General features: G+C 44.9%; 1 long non-coding RNA gene and 1 pseudogene across 1 annotated transcript in view; both read left to right on the top strand.

The window, feature by feature from the left end:
• LOC148138244 (uncharacterized) overlaps positions 1-6,209 on the top strand; it is a 65,108-nt gene extending 58,899 nt beyond the window's left edge. The window contains exon 3 of the long non-coding RNA XR_015754032.1: positions 5,523-6,209. This is a non-coding gene — a long non-coding RNA (uncharacterized LOC148138244). The remainder of the gene's footprint in view (positions 1-5,522) is intronic.
• Positions 6,210-18,351: 12,142 nt separating this feature from the next.
• LOC148138243 (perforin-1 pseudogene) overlaps positions 18,352-22,917 on the top strand; it is a 54,569-nt pseudogene continuing 50,003 nt past the window's right edge.

Here is a 22,917-nt window from a genome sequence, read left to right as displayed (position 1 = left end):
AACTTGGCCAATGTCCCCGGCATCCCTGGCTGTTTGGCCAAGTGAGCAATCTGATGGCCAAGTGTCGATTCACAAAGGTTCTGACTTCCCACGATGATTGACTCTGAGACAGCATGTGATTGTGCACAATGTAGCCGGAATCGTTTGGGCTTCTGAAAGGGGAGAGACTGTATTTCTACTCTGCAGTAATTAAATAACGAAAACCTGAGTATTGGCAGGTCATTTTCTCCATCCCCCACCACACACCCTCCCCCCCCCCCCCCCCAAACCTCACTACAGACACACACCCATTACTATAATGTGCAGCTTGAACCAACAGATCAGAGACTTGATCAATTGAAGGTATCAACTCAGAATAAGGGGTTGGACGTTTTAGTCGGAGATGCGGACGAACATCTTCTCTCAGAGGCGAGTGAATTCTTTACCCCAGAGGTGTATCGATGCTGGGTCATTCGGTCGATGCAAGGTTGAGAAAGAAACAGATGTTTCTACCGGAGAGGGAATAATGGACTACAGAAGAAAGGCAGGAGAGTTGAGACTGATCTAACTGCACAGCACGCAAACCAACACTTTTCACTGTATCTCGGTCCATCACTTAAATGGGAAAAGAACGATGACAATGCAAAATCATGAAGAATAAGAAGTGAGTTTGAGATCGATTTATTGTTGTTTCCACGTGCCAAGATACAGTGAAAAGTGTTGTTTGCATGCTCTACAGCTGATCGTACCTAACAAAATGCTTTCGACTAACAGACCAGAGTGCAGAGTACAGTGTCACAGACGCGGGGAAGGTGCAGAGGGAGAGAGATTGGAATGAGCATTTGACAGATCAGGTCAAAAGTCTCTGACAGCGAGGCAGGAACTGTCCTTGAAGCCGTTCATCCATTTATTTAACCTTTGGAATCTTCTGCCCCACCGAAGAGGATGTAAAACAGTAACCCAATGATTGAGGGGGGTCTTTGCTCCTGTTGTTGGTTTCCCGAGGCAGCGGAAAATGTCGTTGGAATCAACGGATGGAAGGTTGGTTAGCGTGATGGACTAGATACGCTCACAACTCTCCGCACGTTCATACAATCTTGGAAAGCGCAGTTGCTATGCCACGGTGTGATGCATCCAGATAGGATGCTATCTCGCATTAGAATTAGAATTTGTTATATTGTCACGTGTCCCCAGGTAGAACGGACAGGAGGACAGTGAAAGGAGTAGCATGTCACGGCACATGGTGCTGTCTTTGGTGCAAAGTACATACATAAAAATTAGATGCTAAAATAGATTAAGTACAAAAATAGAGAAATAAACATCAAAGCTACAAGTTCCACATTTCGCTATTCATATAAAAATTATTAAGAGTCTTTGTGGACGTGCCAAATTTCCTAAATCTCCTGAGGAAGTAAGGACGCTGTTATGCTTTTTTGAACAACCCGTCGATGTGAGTGTAAAAACAGTTAAAACTGAATCAAAGATCGATGGAGTGTTCTTTATTCAGTAAGAATGACTAGCAGAACATTAACAGTTGAACTGTCGATTCCTGAATGACTTCCTTCTGCCCTTTTCCCTTTTCACTGACTTGCTGGCTTCCAGCATTCCGAGCAAGAGAAAACTTCACCTGAAATGCAGGGGTGACGAGCACATGTTGAGTTGACCACTGCTCTATCCCTGGATAGTACACATGAACAGCTCCACTGCCAAAGTGCACTCAGGGGAGGTATCGACTGGATTTTGATTATGGATTTTGCCTGGAGATTGTTGAAAGGGGACACGTGATGTGGGAAGGCTATCACAAAGAGGTGATGTTGCTGGACTCGAAATACAAAGATTCCAGACTGAGGAAATGGGTTCACATTCGACCGAGGCAGCTGCTGAGAATTAATCTGAAGATAGAAAGAGCCACTCTAATTTTCCTTACTAGATTAGATTCCCTACAGCGTGGAAACAGGCCCTTCAGCCCAACAAGTCCACATAGACCCTCCGAAGAGCCATTATGACCCATTTCTCTCTGATTAATGCACCTTACCCTTTGGGCAGTTTAAAATGGCCAATTCACCTTACCTGCAAATCTTTGGACTGTGGGAGGAAACCGGAGCACCCGGAGGAAACCCATGCAGACACGGGGAGAACGTGCAAACTCCACACAGTCAGTCGCCTGAGGCGGGAATTGAACCTGGGTCTCCGGCACTGTGAGGCAGCAGTGCTAACCACTGTGCCACCGTGCTGCCCACCACAAAAGATGTTTGGGAACAGACATTCCAAAGTTTGTAGTTTATCAATAATTAAAAGGAAAGTATGATCTTACAATGGCACACACGCTTTGGGGAATTGAGTGTTAAGAAATTAAGAAATGCAAACTCTGCCCAAGGTGAGAGATTTGCTCCAAGTGCTTTAAAACAAAGGGCTGTAGTTAATGGACAGGAACACTCATCCCATTGGCATGGTGGACAAATGGGTAAACACATGACCTAAAAAGATTAGATTAGATTAGATTACTTCCAGTGTGGAAACAGGCCCTTCGGCCCAACAAGTCCACACTGACCCGACGAAGCGCAACCCACCCATACCCCTACATTTACCCCTTTAACCTAACACTACGGGCAATTTAGCATGGCCAATTCACCTGACTCGCACATTTTTGGATTCTGGGAGGAAACCGGAGCACCCGGAGGAAACCCACGCAGACACGGGGAGAATGTGCAAACTCCACACAGTCAGTCGCCTGAGTCGGGAATTGAACCCGGGTCTCTGGCGCTGTGAGGCAGCAGTGCTAACCACTGTGCCACCGTGTGCCACCCACCAAGCCTTGGATTTGAGAAAAAAATAAACAATGGGAGCCTCCCAACCCAAATTATTATTCTTACGTCCAATGATTGCAGTGAATACTTGGTTAGCACTACTGACTCACGGTGCCAGGGACCGGGGTTCGATTCCAGCCTCGGGCGCCTGTCTGTGTGGAGTTTGCACATCATCCCTGTGTCTGCGTGTGATTCCTCCAGATGCTCTTGTTTCCTTCCATAGTCGAAAGATGTGTAGGTTGGGGTGGATTGGCTCTGCTAAATTGCTGATAGTGCCCAGAGATGTGCAGGTTAGGATGGAGTGGCCGTGCTAAATTGTCCCACATGTCCAAGGATGTGCAGGATAGGATGGATTGGCCAGGCTGAATTATGCATAGTGCCCAGGGATGTGCAGTTTGGGGTGGCTTGGCCATACTAAATTATCCCAAGCTGTCCATGGATGCGGAGGTGAGGCTCGGTTGGCTACGCTATATTCTCGAGATGTGTTCAGCGATACACAGGATTGGTGGCATTGGCTGCACTAAATTATTGCAGAATATCCAGGGATGTGTTAGTTAGTATGATTTGGCCATGCCAGATCGCCCCTGCAGTCCAGTAATGTGCAGTTTAGGATGGATTGGCCACGCTAAATTGTCCCATTGAGTTCAGCGATGTATAGCCTCAGAAGATTAGTCACGAGAAATGCAGGGTTTGGCTGGAATGTTCTTCAGAGCGCTTCCATGGACTCAGTTGTTTGAATGGCCTGTATCCACACAACACGATTCTGAGATACCATGTGCAGTTCACGTCGCCAAACTATTGGGAGGCTGTGGAGAGAGTGCAAAAACAAGTTTACCAGGCTGGTGCCTGTACTGAAGTATATTAGTTAGGAGGAAGGATTGGGCAGACGTGTGTTATTTGTGGGAGAGCATTGGAGGCGGAGGGGCGATGACATCGTGTACATAAAATGATTATAGGCATGGATAATCGCAGTTTTTTTTCCCAGGGTGGTAACATCAAAGATATTGGAAAAAAAGGGAAGAATGTCAAAAGTACAGAAGAGCCATGACTGAAGGCAGAGCAGATTTAATGAGCCGAATGGGCTAATTTCTGCTTTCATGTTTTTTGTCTTGTCTTGTCTTATCTCACCTCAACTTATTTTATCTTACGTTATCTTGACTTGTCTATCGTCAATACCTAAGCTGCTGCAGTCCCCGTGTGTGGTACAGGGACACCCAGCAAAGTGCCGTGAGGGAGGGAGCTCCAAGGGTTTGACTCCAGTGACACTGAATGAACAGCTGATATTGCGCCAAGGTGTGATGGAGTGGTGTTGATCGCAGGGGAGCTTGCAGGAGTTGGTGTTACCTTGTGTTTGCTGCCCTTGTCCTTCTCGACTGAAGTAGCCTTGTGTTTGTTATGGCCTTGTTGAATCCTGTGGATAGTACGCACTGCTGCAGCTGAGAATCGACTGTGCACAGAGCATGTTCTTGTGTCCTCTGTGCCAGGTCAGAAGAGGGTTGACCAGGGATCTTCAGAGATCCACGACATTCCCTTCCCTCAGTGACCTTCACACCACCACCCACCCTGCCCGACAGAGTTAACTTTCATCTGAAGTGTGTTAGAATTTTTTTTAAAAGCCCAGCATTAATCAGGGTTAACCAAACATGTTTGTTTCAGTGACTGCAATTAATACAAATCCCCAGGAATCCTAACTGTGTCTTTGGAGAGTTCACCGCCCTGTTTATATTTGCAACACCTTTCATTGTGTGAGCACATACCGCTAGCAGGAAGATCACGTCAGACATTACCAGGGATCATCTTTTAGAGAGGGAGAGGCAAGAGCGCGGTCTGAGAAAAACAGACTGAAGTGTTCCCATAATGGAGTCAAACCTGAGATCAATAGATGGGAATCTCACAGCAATAGGACGGGATATATCCTGGGCATATTATATGCTTGAACATTATAATGGCTTCCTCCCATTGTCCTTATCCGATCGGATATATTACATACTGCAGATTGCTCAAGCTGGCTACTATCCTGTCCTGGCTGTGATTGGAGTTCCAGGTGAGTATATCTGCCTCCACTATTAACACTGGAAATTAATCAGAATTGTATGAATGATGATGAAATTAAGTATCTTCTGTTTACTGCTTTAGCTTTCTCAAGGCAAGCACACCTCTGTACCAAAATGTACACAGCCTTGACTTTCACTTTCTGTATGTTGATCTCAGTGTGACCCTGACTTTGAGTTAATTCTGCCATTCTCTTAATTGAGTTAAGTGGTGCTCCTTATTTGTGGATTTCGATTAGATTCCCTACAGTGTGGAAACAGCCCATTGGCCCTACAAGTCCACACCGACCCTTCGAAGACTAATCTGCACAAACCCATTTCCCTCTGACTAATGCACCTAACACTATGGACAACTTAACATAACCAATTCACCTGAACTGCACATCTTTGTACTGTGGGAGGAAACCGGAGGAAACCGACACAGACACGGGGACAATGTGCACACTCCACACAGGCAGTCACCCGAGGCTGGAAGCGAACCCAGTTTCCAAAAATATCAATTTTGATCTATAGTTAATTTCATGCCAATGCATTGACTGTCATCTGCAGCCAAAGGACAGACACAATCACGTCAGGGCTGGATGGAGTAATGTGCTTCAAAATGCCAAGTGTTGCTCCATCAAACTGGTAAGCTTGCACTAAGTCTGAATGTATATCAACACTGTTTTTTTTTCGTTCCTCACAGTGAACCTACTGACGATTGTCATCATGCTAAGGGGCAAGTGTGGTCTCTCCACGTGTATCACTCGCTATCTGGTGGCCATGGCAGTGGCGGATCTTCTGGTCATCATACTGGATCTGATATTGAGACATATCCCTGTTGTATTTTGGGAGGGCTTTTCCTTCCTGTTTCACATCCCTGTTTGTAATATGCACGCTGTCCTGCTTTATGCAATAACTGACTGTTCTGTCTGGTTCACCGTCACTTTCACCTTTGACAGATTTGTGGCTATTTGCTGCCAGAAGCTGAAAACTAGATGTTGCACTGAGAAAACAGCCACTGTTGTTCTGGCAATAGTGACTTTGCTGAGCTGTTTGAAGAACATTTTCTGGTATTTCATGTTAACAGAACGGTATCAACTTCAGAACATGCCTTGGTTCTGCCATGTTGAGGCTGAGGTCAGGTATTCAATTGTTTGGGTTGCAATTGAATTTCTCCATCACATTCTAACGCCATGTGTCCCATTTGTCCTCATTGTGACCCTCAACATTTTCACTGTCAGATACATTTTAGTGAGTAGCAGAGCCCGTAAGCGACTCCGGAATCACAGCAATGGGGAGGGTCCCAGAGACCAAGAGATGGAGAATCGAAAGAAATCCATCATTTTACTGTTTGTTATCTCTGCTAACTTCATCCTGTTATGGTCAATGTTAATGCTGATTTCTATATATACCCGCCAGACATTTGTGGCACAGGTGGCTATATATGTACCTGACTTTGTGCAAGAATTGGGATTCATGTTGCAGTTGCTGAGCTGTTGCACCAACACGGTAATTTATGCAGTGACCCAAACTATGTTCAGAAGGGAGTTGAAGAATGTGGTGAAATATCCCTTCACCCTGCTTGTGAATGTCAAGAAACGATGAGGAGGACAACTACATTTGCATCAGCGTAACAATTTTCCTGGTTGGAGAAGACCCCCAATATTACTCTGATTTGGAGATGCTAGTGTTGGACTGTGGTGAACAAAGTTAAAAATCACACAACACCAGGTTATAGTCCAACAGGGGCTTTCAATTAAACCTGTTGGACTAGAACCTGGTTTTGTGTGATTTTTCACTTAATGTTACTCTGATTCCAGAGAAACACCAATTCTATATTTGTTTGTGATGACCGTAACCAGGGGAGCCACTGAGCACCCAGACTGACACCTGGCCTGATTGGGGCACGTTGTGAATTGCTTTGGTTTTCAATGAGACGACTCTGAATGAAACAGCCAGAAAAATGCAGACTTTTTAGAAAATGTTAGCAAAGTTTATGGTCAAATTAAATGAAGTTAAAGTGTTGAAACAAATCCATCCTGTTAAGATATGAGTTTGAAGATATTTAGGCACAGATTTGGATAAAATCGCGTTGTAACTTTAGCACAGGACACAAAACAACCACCAGGACTATACCCAAAACAACTATCAAACAACACTTGTCGTAGAATCTGTGTACCATGACCTCAGTCGGTTTAACTCATTTGTGTTTTCAACTTTAGACTACCAATGTAGACAGCTTCTTTCTACGTATTGTGCACATGAACGTAAATATATTCAGTTCTATGTGGATCTGTTCAGGGTTTTATGCCAATACTTCTATCAACGAGAAACATCAACTCCGCAGGAGATGGCCATGAATTAATGAATTAGCTTTGTTGTCACATGTACTCAAATGAGTCCTGGTGAGAAGTTTATGAGTCATCACATGCAGCACCACTATAGTTACAAAAGTACCAAGGTACAACTTTTTCAGTGATGACATTAGTTACTGAACATGGGAACAATGTTAATATTGCGAGTGTATATTGGGATACTCGGCCAAAACCTGCTTGCTGATAAAACGTTCTGTATTTCCCACTGTAATTGCGTGTAACGAGAATGTTAGCAAAACTAACCACAGGCAGGAAACATCTGCTTTGCAAGACAATGGACAAGTGGTGTGCTAAGAGGAAAGAGAATCAAGATTCCGCAGGTAGCTGCAGCAAATGTTCCTATAATGGTAAGATACTGTCCCTGTTATTGAGAATAGTAGTATTATAACTGTGAAACATCACGCTTCAGCTTGTTGCCAATGGGAATATTTTACGACTCACCAAGGACTGGAACAGCCTGAGAATCATCAAGAGGAATCGAACCTACACGCTTTTGCTGGTAAAAGGTATAAAAGAATGATGATTGTTGTATTTGGGGAGACTGTTGTATTTGGAATACAGCTCTTCAGGTGACCGTGCATCTCCCCAGAGGATTTTAGGTAACTAACGGTGCTTTGACTCGCTCTAAATGCGGAGGAATGGGATTGTGGGAGACGTAGCAGTATGGGTCAGTAATTGGCTCGCTGAAAGAAAACAGAGGGTTAAAGTTGATGGAACATGTCCATCTTGGTGTCCAGTTACTAGCAGCGTACCGTAAGGGTCGGTGTTGGGTCCACTGCTGTTCGTCATTTTCGTAAATGACCTGGATGAGGGCTTAGAAGGGTGGGTTAGTAAATTTGCAGTCGACACTGAGGTTGGTGGAGTTGTGGATAGTGACGAAGGATGTGGTTGGCTGCAGAGAGACATAGATAGGATGCAGGGCTGGGCTGAGAGGTGGCAAATGGAGTTTAATGTGGACAAGTGTGAGGTGATATGCTTTGGCCGGAGTAATTGGAATGCAAAGCTCTGGGCTAATGGTAAGATTCTTGGGAGTGCAGATGAGCAGAGAGATCTTGGTGTCCATGTACACAGATCCCTGAAAGTTGCCACCCAGGTTGACAGGGTTGTTAAGAAGGCATACAGTGTTTTGGCCTTTATTAATCGAGGGACTGAGTTCCGGAACCAGGAGGTAATGCTGCGGCTGTACAAAGCTCTGGTACGGCCACACTTGGAGTATTGTGTACAGTTCTGGACACCGCATTATAAGAAGGATGTGGAATCTTAGGAAAGGGTGCAGAGGAGATTTACTAGGATGTTGCCTGGTATGGAAGGAATGTCTTACGAGGAAAGGCTGAGGGCCTTGAGGCTGTTCTCGTTAGAGAGAAGACGGTTGAGAGGTGACGTAATAGAGGCATCCAAGATAATCAGAGGGTGAGATAGGGTGGACAGGGAGAGCCTTTTTCAAGTATGGTGAAGGCGGGCACGAGGGGACACAACTTTAAAGTGAGGGGAGATAGGTATAAGACAGATGTCAAAGGTAGTTTCTTTACTCAGAGAGTAGTAAGGGTATGGAATGCTTTGCCTGCAACGGTAGTAGATTCGCCAAGTTCAAGTGCATTTAAGTCGTCATTGGACAGGCATTTGGACGTACATGGAATAGTGCAGGTGGGATGAGCTTCAGGTTAGTATGACAGGGCGGCGCAACATCGAGGGCCGAAGGGCCTGTACTGCGCTGTAATGTTCAATGTTCTATGTACGTTAAGTGTCTTCCAGAATGTTCTGTCCCTTCTCCATCACTGGTCCCGTTGTGTTTTTTTAATGGTGCTTTCTCCAAGACATAGAGGAAGCTGTCAGAGCCAACGACTCACTCCTGAGAGCTCAGGTTTCTTAGCTCAGGCAAATGGCAGGTAGCTCTGAAATCTTTCTTCAACTGTCCACTTCTTTTATACACATCATGACATTTTTATATTTCCTCCAATGAGATTTGTCCTAAGTTCTCAAAAACGTCAGATTAAAATTTACTCGGTTATTGGTTCAAACTGTTTGGTTGAATTCAAATGTCTGTTGTCTTAGTTAAAACTGCTCCTTGGAGTGCTAACCGTCCGGCCTTTGGAGGAATTGTTCCAGTTCAGCGTTTGTATGTCGTTGCATTTAAGTTCTAGGCATGGAAAAACTGTAAGGCCTTTGGATAAAATGTTTCAGTTTGGTGTTTTTATGTTGATGCATTTTAATTTCTGAGCATGGGAAAACACCGTCTTTTAAAATGCTTTCCTCCTGAGCATTTTACAGTATTACGGCTCCAAATTCTAACTTCCTGCCTCCAAATCGACATTTACTCGATCCAGTTTCACAACAAGAGGCACCATCTTACTACTCTGCAGGAAATAGAATGAAAGCCTTATTTATTTCTCCTTGGAGTTGTTGTAAGCTGCGGCGTTTAATTAACAGGGAGGAGACCCGATAAATTGAGGGTGTCACCTCAGAATAAGGAAATTTGATAAAGAGACGAGGAGAGATTTCTTATCTCTATAGAGACCAATCTCTGGAATTCTTTCCCGCAGAGGTCTGAGAGAGCAGGGACAGAGAGACAGAGAGAGAGAGAGAATGAGAGATGAAAGAGAGAGAGAGAGAGAGAAAGAGGACATAGGGAAAAAAAGGCAGGAGAACGGAATTGAGGGTGATCAGGTCAGTCATGTTCTGACTGGATGGCGAAGCAGACTCGATGGGCTCGAGGATAACCTTCTGCTCCTTTTGAAATGGAAATGGAAATGTTGGCTCATAAAGAGTTGACAAAAATGCGCTATTATTAGGTATGAAATGGAAATGAGAGAGATCGCAAATCAGGTCAGATGGATGAAATGAGCGTAATAACAGTTTAACTGAATTAAAGGTCTGTGGGTCATTCTTTATAAAGTATTCGGAAGATGTGACCACTGGAAGGTTCACAGTTGAAACTGTCAACTGACAGATTTCTGTTCAATTGGACTTTCTCTGTCCCCTTCCATATTGATGGACTGGCTGGATTTCAGCACTCAGAGCAGGGTGTATTAGTGGACGCTTATTCAACGACACTTCCAGCCAGGCCAGCACGCACGACTGTCTCAGCTTGTGAGTGCACACAGACCAGGTTCGAGTTGGATTTTGACACAGGGATGATGTGGTTTCTGGAAAGGGCGCAGGCGCAGCGGTAAGGATGTGGGAACGAGGTGGCATTGCTGGAATCGAAATCCAAAGGAGCCAGGCGAAGGAAGTCATTGCAACTCAGCCTGAGGCAACTGCTGAGAGTTAAACTTAAGATAGGGAACCTGATGTGATGAAACGTTTGAGGCTATGCTTTTACACCCCAGTGCAGGTAGATGAGTTGAGGGTGATGGTTGTGTGAGGTGATGTCAGCGCTGTCACAGTGATATTGTTGGTGGAGGGTATAGACCAGCGTCCCAATAGCTGGGGATGCACAATCTTCAGCTGAGAAGGGAAGTGGGTAAAGGGGGGGGGGGGGGGTGGGGGGGTGGGGGGACAACCACAATGTCATGTGATATGAGTAGAACACAACACAGAGGACAACCACGTTGATGGGCGTGTTCTATAAACGCTTATACAGTCACGAAGTCATAGCAGGGTACATAGGGTGGCAAATCACAGAGAAATGTAAAACTAATTGGGTAATAATTGTAGGAGATTTTGAAGTCCCCGGATTTAATTGGGATGCATAAAGTGTAAAACACTTAGTGGGCATGGAAATCTTAAATATGTGTCCTGCAGAGAGTTTCAAGTCAGCTTGGAGAAAGAACTTCAGAGTCAAAGGGTGGGGCTGGATATGATATTGAAGATGCGAAGTTGGTCATTTAGGAAGTGACAGCAAAGGAACAGAATATTATTTGAACGAAGAAAGCTGAAACACAAAAGGAATTGTGTGAAACACCGAGAGCTAATACACTGTGTCAGCAGGAATGTTTGGTTCTTATTTCAAGGAGTAGGGACGTCTTCCTGCAACATTGGAAGGAGTTTTATTTAGGTAACTGAGGCGCTGCATTTTGGAAATGCATACTTGGTAAGAAATAATGCACTTAATGGGAGGGTTCTGGGGAGTGTTGCTGAACAAAGAGAGCTTCGAGCTCACGATCATAGTGTCGTGAAGGTTTGGTTATAAGTCGAAAGGGTGGCGAATGACTATTTTGGTACATTTAACCTTATTGTTTTGTACGTTGAGTATAGGAGTTGGGATGTCATGCTGCAGCTGCACCTTTGGTAGCCACTTTTGTGCTTTCAGTTCTGCTCCCCCGTAGTTGGAAATGTTTTGTTAAACTTGAAAGTGTTCGGAAAAGATTTACAAGGAAGTTGGAGGGTTTGAGCTTCAGGGAGAGGCTGAATAGATCAGGGGATGCTTTCACTGGAGCGTCTGAGGCTGAGCGGTGACCTTTCGAAGTTCACAAAATCATGAGAAGTACAGACAGGGTGAAGAGACAATGTCTTTTTCCCTCGGGTAGGAAAGTCCAAAAGTAGATGGCACAGGTTTAAGGTTAAATGGGAAAGATTTAAAAGGGACCTAAGGGGCAATGTTTTCACGCAGAGGGTGATGTCTGCATGAAATAGGCTGCCAGAGGAAGTGGTGCAGGCTGATACAATAACAAAATTTAACAAGCACCTGGTTGGGGTCGTGAATAGGAAGGGTTTTGAGGGGTTTAGACCAACTGCTGGCAAATGGGATGAGACTAATTTAGGATATCTGATCGGCACAGATATTTTGAACTGAAGACTCAGTTACTTGCTGTAAAACTCCAAACCTCTCAGACTTTATAAGGTGTTCGTAGATGAAATCTGTAGAACTGTGAGCAGTTTTGGTTCCCTTTGTAAAGTAAAGATACGTCATTGTGGGTAGTTCAGGGGAGACTCACTAGTGTAATCTCTGATGTGGAGGGAATGTCTTACGAACAGCTCGGGACTCTGCTCCATGGAGTTTCGAAAAAATTAGAAATAATCTCATTGGAACGTCCAAGTTTCTCAACGGGCTTCTCAGGGCCAATGCTGAGAGAGTGTGCCCCCCTCAGGAGAGATTCTAAGAAGCAATCTCGGAATAACGAAGGATTAATTTAACATTGAGAGGAAGAAGAATTTCTTTTCTCAGGAGTTGTCGTTCTTCAGAACTCCTTGGGACAGAGAGCCGTGGGGCAGAGTCATTGCGTCTTTTTAATAGAGTGTTGATCAGCAGGGGGAATTAAGTGCTGTACGTAAGAGGGGGGAAAGTATCCGTGAGAAATGTTGGATCATAAATGATCCTGGGCAATGGCGAAACAGACAGGAGGGTCCAAATAACCCCTTCTTGCACATCTTGTGTATTCCAAAATGGTGTTTCACAATGCCCCCGCCCTGCATTTTTCTGTACACTGACTGGTGTCCCACAGTCACCTCCCTCTTTTTCTGGGAGATGTCTGTAGACTGACTGATGTCTCTCAGTTTTCCCCCTCTCTGGGAGATGGCTGTGCACTGATCGTTGTCTCTCAGTCCCCTCTCTCTTTTCAGGGCGATATGTGTGCACTGATCGGTGCATCTCGGACCTATCTCGATATCACAGGGCATATATGTAGACTGCTTCTTATTCCTCTATTCCTGTGAGTTATTTTCCTTATGGTCTTCTGGACCTTATGCATTCTGAACCCTGGCAAATAAAAGTACGATTTATAAGCTTATGCTCGGTAGAACCAAAATCACTTCTTCAACAATCCATGCACACACACAAATGGTCACATCATTGTGAAACATCCATGCTCTAGTTTAAAGAGTTATGTTGGGGAATCACAGTTGAATAGTACAGTTCCCCAAACTTCGATCAAGTGTCCCCCTTTTGTGGATATGACTCCTTCTAATCCTCAATCCACATGTTTCCATATTGTTTCAGTTCCTTGCTGAAAGCATGAGGATAAGGATATCATCATTACTCAGTCCTCCAGTCATTGGATATTGGCAACTGCAAAAAGGGAGAGCGAGAGTAGCTGGATCTCTGTCAGCTACTACGCAGCAGAGAAAATCCTACCTCTGCAGCAAGTGCACACAATATCTGTAGCTGCCCAATCTCGCAGCAGAGAAGTCTTCTTTGATGAAGATGTTGTGCCGAACCTCTGCTCCTGTGTGAAAAAGCATCACACTGCCTGCCCCACTGCGAGACACTTGCCCTGAACGATTTCTCGCACATCCCCCACCACCAGAGGGTCTCAAACATCTTTCCCCACTGTGCCAATCAAGCAACAGTGTAAACACAACTCACAATGAGCTCCAGGCCGTTAATCTTTCAGTGGCATCAACTCTGTTTTCGAGAGCATTTCAGGCTAAAATTTGGGAAGTGATGTGCCAGCTGTTTTAAACTTCAGTGAGTCCACATTTGGAGTATTGTGCGTGTTTCTGATCGCCACACCACAGGGTAGAGTTTAAGGGCTGATGTCAACGCTGCTTCTTTCTCAAGGTTATGATGTCATTGATGCTTTTTTTTTCAAAGAGGTCGTAAAAGACACAGATTTTCAAAGGTCTGAATCAACGGTTTTAAGGCCAGTTTGATTATAGCTAACTGCCTCAGGCCAAAGGCATCCAAGTCTTTTATGAAAAAAAAATTGTACAATGGAAGAGGAGTGGCCAGTCCTCCCAGCTCAGCCTTACTCTAGTTTGGTTTGGTTTGGTTATAGCACAGCAGTGTTCTGAATCTGCTGGACCTAAAGAAGCAGGTTCAAGCTGGGAATTTCCCTCTCTCACACACACACTCTCTAGCTCTCTCTGTCTCCCTGTCTCTCCTTTCTCTCTCCTCTCACTCTCCTCTCTCTCTCTCTCTCTCTCACACACACACACACACACACTCTATCTCTCTCTCTCTCTAACGTCTCCACGGTCAGACCATGGGTTTGATTTTACCGTTTGTGCCAAGGGATATTCATAGGAATTGTATCTCTCACTTTCCTCTCCTTATCTCTTCGGGAGATGTCTGTACACTGACTGGTGTCTATCAATTCTCTCTCTCTCTCTCTCTCTCTCTCTCTCTTTCTCTCTCTCTCTCTCTCTCTCACTCTCTCTCTGACTTCTTTCCTGTCAGACCCTGGATTTTAATTTACCTTGTGTGCCAAGGAGATTTTTGCGAGTATTTGGAATAACATCCTTACATTGTGGTGATCTGTCGGGTTTTCGGATAGGTTCGGTACTCTGTCCTTTTTTGATTTTGTTCCATTCAGTAATCTTGTGTATAAATTCTGTTTTGCTTGAAGCCTCGTAGTTTGTTCAGCTGCATCTCTCGTCGAATATCCACCCTGCACCTCCTTCAAACTACAAGCAAATTTGGGGTCCCGGCTACTTTCTTGAAACGTTTTGAGAGGGTTTGGCCTGGCCCACAACAGATTTGGGACTCTTTGAGAAGGCATCGAGTTGGAAGTATTAGTGTCCTTTGTTCTGGGTCTTGAGTTGGATTGTTTTCAGCAGTGCTTGGGATGACAATGGCTCTTTACGTCATCAAGGGTTTTCTGGGGGTGGAAGAAGTGACTTTGAAGGTTTTGCGAAAGGCAATGAAGGCCAACAAACTGAAGCTGGAGCTGCCTCCTTCTCTGAGGAAAGGAGAGATAATTGCAGCAACAGATGAGCATTTTGAGTTGCTGGGAACACCAACAGAATCTTTATAAATGGCTGAAATTCACATTGAAAAGAAAGCACCTTGAGTTGGAGGCGCAAGGCAAGGTATTACGGATAAAGGCAGAGGAAAGAGAAAGAGATGGAGAGAAGAGCGAGAAAGAGAGAGAGAGAAGAGATAGAAAAAGAGAAAGAGGAAAGGAAAAAGAGAGAGGGTGTTTATACTTCAGAAATTAGCGCTTAAACAAGAAAGTCACATTAAAAGGGTGGAGATGAAGGACGAAGATTAGCTTAGCGAGGAAGAGAGTGAGAATGAACAAACCCAGGGTAGCCGAAGCCCCGGTGAGAAACGTTTAATGCTTCTCAAAAGGCCTTGTGATAAACCCTTTAAATATATTCAAGCATTGCCTACATTTGACGAGAACGATGTGGAAGCATTTTTAATGTGATTTGAAAAGGTGTTTAAACAATTGCCGTGGCCAGTGACCATGGGGGTGTTGCTTGTCCAAACAAGACTTGTACGTAGAGCTAGTGAGCCCCCCCCCCCCCCCCCCCCCCCCCGCATCACTCTCAGACGAGGTATCTGGGGTATATGAGGAGGGGAAGAAAGCCATCTTATGTGCACATGAACTTATGCCAGAAGTCTATACACAACGTTTCATGAATCAAATTAGAGATCCTGGTCAAACAGACACTGAATTTGAAAGGACCAAACAAAGTATTTTTGACAGGTGGGTAAGTGCATGAATAATAGTGTTGACGCTTTCAAAGAGATGATTCTTTTGGAAGAGTTCAAAAATGCACTTCCTGAAGTAGTGAGACCCCAAGTGGAAGAGCAGAGGTCAGCAGCTGAAAGGGCTGATGGTTATGAGTTGGTCCATAAATCAAAAGATTGGCTTCCGAAATCAATTTCAATCCATGAGCAGGAATGAGAAATGCTCGCGTGGAAAGGGAAAGGTAGATTTTTAGTGACGATCATCAGGATGACTTACCACAGGGTAAAAGGAAACCGTTTAAGGGGAAAGAGAAGTTCAAATGCTCCGGTGTTTTCTCTGCAATAAAGGAGGCCACATGAAATGACAATTTTGGTTGGCTCAGAAAAAGAGTGGGAAGCCAGATGGAGAAAAACAGGATAAGCCAGTGAATTTTGTTGGAAAGCACAGTGGAGGCGACAAAGCTGCACGCAGAATGTGCAAGCTGGTCGGAGGTTGGTGAAGGAGGAAGTGCAAGATCTTCTTAAACCATATAGTAGCCAAGGTAAAATTTATTCACATAGGCCAGGAGCAGCAGGTTACAATATTAAGAGACACAGGATGCTCTCAATCTGTGATGCTGAAAGATGAGGAGGTATGCACCTCAGAACTACTATTGGCAGAAAATGTGCTAGTAATGGGAAATCACGGTGAGACAAGTAGTACTCAATTGTGCAAAGCGAGGCTCGTGTGCCCAGTGTTCAGTGGAGAAGTCGGGGTACGATCACTGGACAAACTCGCACCTTCAATTTGTCCTTGGGAATGATACAGGAGGAAGTGTGGACTGCAGATGATAGAGATCAGAGTCGAGAATGTGTCGATGCGAAATGAACAGCAGGTCAGGCAGCATCCGAAACGTCGGTTTTGGGCATAGGCCTTTCATTAGGAATGACAATGATTCCTCGGTAGGTGTGCTGCTGACTGTGATTGAAAAGTCAGAGGAAATTCAGACAATTGAATTATTACAGGCCACGTATCCTGGGATTTCTCCAGGACGTGTGGTAACGAGGTTGCAAAGTCACAAAATCGCTTTTGGCGGGATGCTACTCATGTCCCCCCACATATTAACAGCATAGAGATGGAACAAGTGGAGGGTGTCAAGCTCCTGGGAGCGGTCATCCACAACAAGCTTTCTTGAACTCTTCATGTGGTCGCACTGGTTACAAAGACCCATCAACGCCTCTTCTTCCTCAGGCTGCTAAGGAAATTTGGCATGATGGCGAATACCATTGTCAGCTTTTAAATGTGCGCCATCGAGGACATTCTGTCTGGGTGTACCATTACCTGGTATAGCATTTGTATCATTCAAGATTGTAGCCTGTTTTAGAAAGTGGTGGACTCAGCCCGGACAATCACAAAGGCCAAACTCCCATCTAGAGAATCCATTTACCAGGTCGGATGTCAAGGAAAGGCAACAGCATTCCCAAATATCCATCCTAACCTGGCAATACTTGTCCACAGCTGAAAAATGTGTTGTTGGAAAAGTGCAGCAGGTCAGGCAGCAGCCAAGGAGCAGGAGAAACGGCGTTTCAGGCATGAGCCCTTCTTGGATGCTGCCTGACCTGCTGCGCTTTTCCAGCAACACATTTTTCAGCTCTGATCTCCAGCATCTGCAGTCCTCACTTTCTCCTAATACTTTTCCACAGCCTCTACCATCGGAGAGAAGGTACAGGAGCCTGAACACACGCACCAACCGGTTTCATGCAAAAAATCTAACCTACTCTTGTTGGAATACTGAATGGACTCACAAACTCTAAGCATTCGCCTGTACCTATGTTTTTCTTTTTGCCGCTGTTTACCTATTATTTAATTATCTACGCTACTTAAATCTGTGATCTGCCGATATTGCTCACAAGACATAGCTTTTCCCTGTGCCTCGGTACCCGTGACAATAAACACAATTCAATTCAACTCAACCAGATGAAACAGGAAAGATCAAAGAGCACAGAAAAGGAAATTGAAGTGGAATTATCACAGACCCGTTTTGATCAAATGGATGATACAAGCAGGAGAGATAAATGACACAGCAGACATCTTTATCTTAGAGAAATTAACTGAGTTACAGCAGAAAGATGAAAATTTAAAACAATTGCATCAAATTGCATACACAGAAAAATAATCTGAATGTACCCCTAAATGTTATTATTGTAAAAATGACGTCTTAACGAAGAATGGAGAACATCACATATTCAGGCAGATGAGAAATGGGCAGAAATTCATCAAATCATATAGCCATCTGTTCATAGAAAATAAATGTTGCAAATGGCGCTCAAGCTGACTCCATGTGGTCATTTAGGGGTGAGAAAAACTGAAGCTAAAATCCAAGAACATTTTCACTGGCCTGGACTGCACAAGAATATCGTTGATTTTTGCCAAACATATGAGGCATAAAAAGAATAGAATCCTTACAGGGCAGAAACAGGCCATTCGGCCCAAGGCGCCCACTCCGACCCTCTGAAGAGGAATACACCCAGGCCCATTCCCCCAATAGTTAATTTCGGCAGTGGGAGCGGCGAGAGAGGAAACCAGGGAGCTGTCGGGCAGGTAGATTCCCCATTTAAAAACTGACCAGAATGCAGAGGATTCTGGGAGATATTTCTGCCCACGACCGGGATATAAGTTGGGAGTTTGATACACCTGAGACCCGAGACCTTTCAGGCCTCTCAAGCAAAAGTCTCCTTTGTCCTTTCACCACTCGAGGGAAATCAGGTCAGCTTTTAATTCTGTCATTTCTTAGCAAGGGAAGTTAGCAGGGATGGCAGTGCAGGCAGTGTAATCTTCCTCCTAAGGGAGGTTTGAGGTGAGGGACACCATTAACGTGCTGGCTATGCACACCTGCAGGAGGCGCACCCAATTCCAGCTCCTTGGAGACGGGGTTAGCGTACTGGAGCTGGAACTGAATAATCTCAGAATCATTCGGGTGGCAGAAACAGTTACCAATAAAAGCTCCAGGAAGGTAGTTATCCTAGAAATGAAGATGGTTGAGTTACTGTTAGAAGCGGTAAGAAGCAGTACTTGCAGGGATCCCCTGTGGCCGTTCCCCTGTATCAAAAGTGTACCATTTTGGATATTGTTGGGAGCTGGGACTTACCAGGAGTAAGCCATGGGGTATACTTTTCTGGCACAGAGTCTGCCTCTGATGCTCAGAATGGAAAGTGGTGGGGGGAGAGGAGTTGAGCATTAATCATTGTGGAGTCCATAGTTTGGGATTCAGAAATGAGATTCTTTGAGAAGGAGAGAGACTCACGGTTGGTATGTTGCCTCCCAGATTCCAGGATCCGTGATATCATAGATCGTGTTTTTGGGATCCTTAAAGGGGAGGGGGAGCAGCCGCAAGTTGTGGTCCACATAGGGACCAACGACATACGTCAGAAAAATGATGGAGACGTAAGGTAAAAGTTCAAGGAGCTAAAACTACCGGAGTTGTTATCTTTGGCTTGGTACCCGTGCCACGTGCTGGCGAGGAGAGGAAGAGGGAGAGACAGCAGGTGAACAAGTGGCGACAAAGATGGTGTGGAAAGTGAGTTTCAGATCTCTGGATAATTGAGGAACAGTCAGGAGTGGGTGGGACCTCTACAAACAGTATGGTCTACAACTGAACCATAGGGGTATCAATATCCTGTGGGGGACATTTGCTACTGCACTTCTGGATGGTTTAAACTAATTCACCAGGGGGATGGGAACCTGAATTGCAGCTCCAGTGTACAGGAGGACGTCGAGAGGAGTGAGGTCATGATTAAGGTTTCAAGGTTGCATGAGTGTAGAAACAGTCAGGAGGGTGGGTTGACGTCTGTCGACTTCAGTGCCAGGAGCATTTGGAATAAGGTGGGTGAACTTGCAGCTTGGGCTGGTACACGGGACTTCAATGTTGTGGCCATTTCAGAGACATGGGTAGAGCAGGGACAGGAATTGATGCTGCAGTTTCCAGGATTTTGATTTTTGACTGAGAGCAGACATGACGGTTAAAGAGGGGAAGGTGTGGCATTGTTAATCAAGGACAGTATTACGGTAGCAGAACGGACGTTTGATGAGCATCATCTACTGTGGTAGGATCGGCTGAGTTTAGAAACTGGAAAAGAGAAGTTGCCCTGTTCGGAGTTGTCTATGGGCCTCTGAAAATGTCGACAAGTTTAGAGGGAAAGATTGTATAGATGATTCTGAGCAGGAGCGAAAATAATAGGGTAATTGTTTTGGGGGCTTTAGCTCCAAATATTTATTGGAAACGCGATAGTTTGAGTACTTTAGATGCGTCAGTTTTTGTCCAATGCGTGCAGGACGGTTTCCCGACACAGTGCGTAGATAGGCCAACAAGAGGCGAGGCCACATTGGATTCGGTACTGGTTCATGAAGCAAACCAGGTGTTCAAAATGGATGTAGATGATCACAGCTGGATAGTGATAATTCGATTACATTTACTTTAGCGATGGAGAAGGACAGGTATATACTTCAGGGTAAGAGGTCCGGCTGGGGTGAAGCCAATTATGATGTGATTCGGCGAGACCCATAAGAAGGGGAAGGAGACTGCAGGGAATGGACACAATTGAAATGTGGAGCTTATTCTAGGAACGGCTACGGCGTTTCCTTGTTAAGCATGTACCTGTCACGCAGGGAGGAGGTGGTCAAGTGAGGGAACCGTGATTTACTGAAGAAGTTGAATGTCTTCTCAAGAGGAAGAAGGGGTCTCATGTAAAGGTGAGATGTGGCCATCAGTTAAGGCGCTTGAGAGCTACAACTAGTCAGGAAGCACTAAAAGTGAGAGCGAAGAAGAGCCAGCAGGGGCATGAGGAGTATTTGACAGGTTATGATCAAGGAAGACCCGAAAGATGTCTCTCGGTATGTCAGCAATACAAAAATGACTTGGGTCAGGTGAGGGCCATTCAAGAACAGATGTGGGAAGTTGTGTGTGTTTCAGTAAGAAGAGGGAAGATGGTCAAAGAGGGGGAGGTGTGGCATTGTTAGTCAAGGGCAGTATTACAGTTGCAGAAAGGATGTTTGATGAGGAACATCGACTCATCTACGAAGGGATAGGAGAGGCGCTAAATGAACATTTTTCATCAGTATTCACATAGGAAAAAGATAATGTTGTCGAGGAGAATATTGAGATACAGGCCATTGCACTTGGGCGCATTGAGGTTCAAACGAAGCAAGTGTTACCAATTTTGGAAAGTGTGAAAATAGCTAAGTCCCCTGGGCTGAATAGGATTAATCCAAGGATTCTCTGGGAAGCTAAGGAGGTGATTGCAGACCCTCTGGCTTTGATTATTATGTCGTCATTGCTACAGGAATAGTGCCAGAAGACTGGAGGACAGCAAATGTTGTCTCCATGTTCAAGAAGGAGAAAGTGAGGACTTCCAATGCTGGAGATCCGATTCGAGAGTGTGTTGCTGGGAATGCACAGCGGGTAAGGAAGCATCCGAGGAACAGGAGAATCGACGTTTCGGGCATGCCCGAAACTGGAATTCGCCTGCTCCTCGGATGCTGCCTGACCTGCTGTGTTTTTCCAGCAACACACTCTCGACCCTTGTTCAAGAAGGGAAGCATAGGCAATACTGGTACTTATAGACCAGTGAGCCTTACTTCGGTTATGGGTAAAGTGTTGGCAAGGTCTATCACAGATACAATTTTTTATTATCTAGAAAGGAATATTTTGATTAGGGGTAGTCAATCTGTTATTTTTTTTGAAGGGGAGGTCGTGTCTCACAAACCTTATTGAGTTCTTTGAGAAGGTGACCAAACAGGTGGATGGGGGTAATGCAGCTGATGTGGTGTATATGGATTTCATTAAAACATTTGATAAGATTTCCCACTTTTGCAGAAAATACGGAGGTATGGGCTTAAGGGTCATTTAGTGATTTGGATCATAAATTGGATAGCTGTAAGAAGACAGATGGTGGCGGTTGGTAGGAAATTTTCATCCTGGAGTTCAGTTATAGTGGGGCAGAGCAAGAATGTGTTTTGTGGCCAGTGCTGTTTGTCATGTTTATAATTGTGTGTGTAGAAGGACGGGTTAGTAAATTTGTGAATGACATTAAAGTCGGTGGAGTTGTGGCCAGTGTGAAAGGACGTTGCAGGTTACAAAGGAACACAGAGAAGCTGCAGAACTAGGCTGAGAAGTGGAAAATGGATTTTGCTGCAGAAAAATGTGAGGTGATTCACTTCAGAAGGAGTAACAGAAGTCCAGATTACTGGGCTAATATCAAGATTCTTGGTAGTGTGGATGAGCAGAGAGATCTTGGTGTGCATGTGCATAGATTTCTGAAAGTAGCCACCCAGGTCGATTGGGTTGTTTAGAAGGCATGTGGTATGTTAGCTTTTATGGTAGAGGGATTGAGCATCGTAGCCAAGAGATCATGTAGCTGGACAATACTCTGGTGCGGCTGCATGTTGGGAAGGATATCGAAGCATTGGAACGTATGCATAGGAGATTTCCCAGATTATTGCCTGGTAAGGAGGGGAGGTCTTATGAGGAAAGGCTAAGGGACTTGAGGCTGTTTTCGTTAGGGACGACTGGTAAAGTAATGACTTAATAGCGACATACAAGGTGATCAGATGAATAGATAGGATGGACAGTGAGAACCTATTTCGTCGGAGACCATTGGGGGCATTGCTTTAAGTTGAGGGATAATACAAATAGGACAGATGTCAGAGAGTAGTCAGGGGCGTGGAATGCACTGCCTGCAACAGTAGCAGACTTTCCAACTTTAAGGGCATTTAAATGGTCACTGCATGAACATCTGGATGATAATGCAATAGTGGAGGATTAATGGGCTTCATATTCGTTCCACAGTTCGGCGTCACATCGAGGTCTGAAGGACCTGTACTGCTCTGTAATATTCCATGTTCTCTGCTCTATCTATGTTCTATTATTATCCCTGACAAATGCACCTAATCCGGACACCTCTGAATACTATGAGGCATTTTAACGTGGCCCATTCACCCGAATCTTTGGATTGTGGAAGGAAACCGGAGCACCTGGAGAAATGAGGGGCATGGATAATCACTTTTTTTCCCAGAGTGATAATGTCAAACACGAGGGGCATTGGTATCAGCAAAGAGGGAGAATCTTTTCAAAGGAGATGTGCAAGATAAATTGCTTTATTACGCAGAGGGTGGTAGTTGCTTGGAAGGCACTGCCAGGGCTGGTAGTAGAAGCTGAGGCAGCAATAGCATTTGAGGGGGATGTGGACAGATGCATGAATGGCATGGAATAAAGAGTTGCAGACCAGAAGCGAGCACAGTCTGCAAAGACAAGATGGGCCGAAGGACTGTTCCAGCGCTGTGGTGTTCGATGTCCTATGACAGTGTCCTTTCTTCCTCATTAAGACACACAAAATAATGCACAGTGATCTAAGTAAAGTAGCACTTGCAACTCATTTTGAAGGTGTTGCTGATG

This window comes from Chiloscyllium plagiosum, unplaced genomic scaffold, assembly GCF_037043375.1.
Source record: "Chiloscyllium plagiosum isolate Xiang-an unplaced genomic scaffold, Cpla_swu_hap1 HiC_scaffold_41, whole genome shotgun sequence".
Lineage (NCBI taxonomy): Eukaryota > Metazoa > Chordata > Chondrichthyes > Orectolobiformes > Hemiscylliidae > Chiloscyllium > Chiloscyllium plagiosum.
This window is presented reverse-complemented; position numbering and strand designations above follow the sequence as displayed.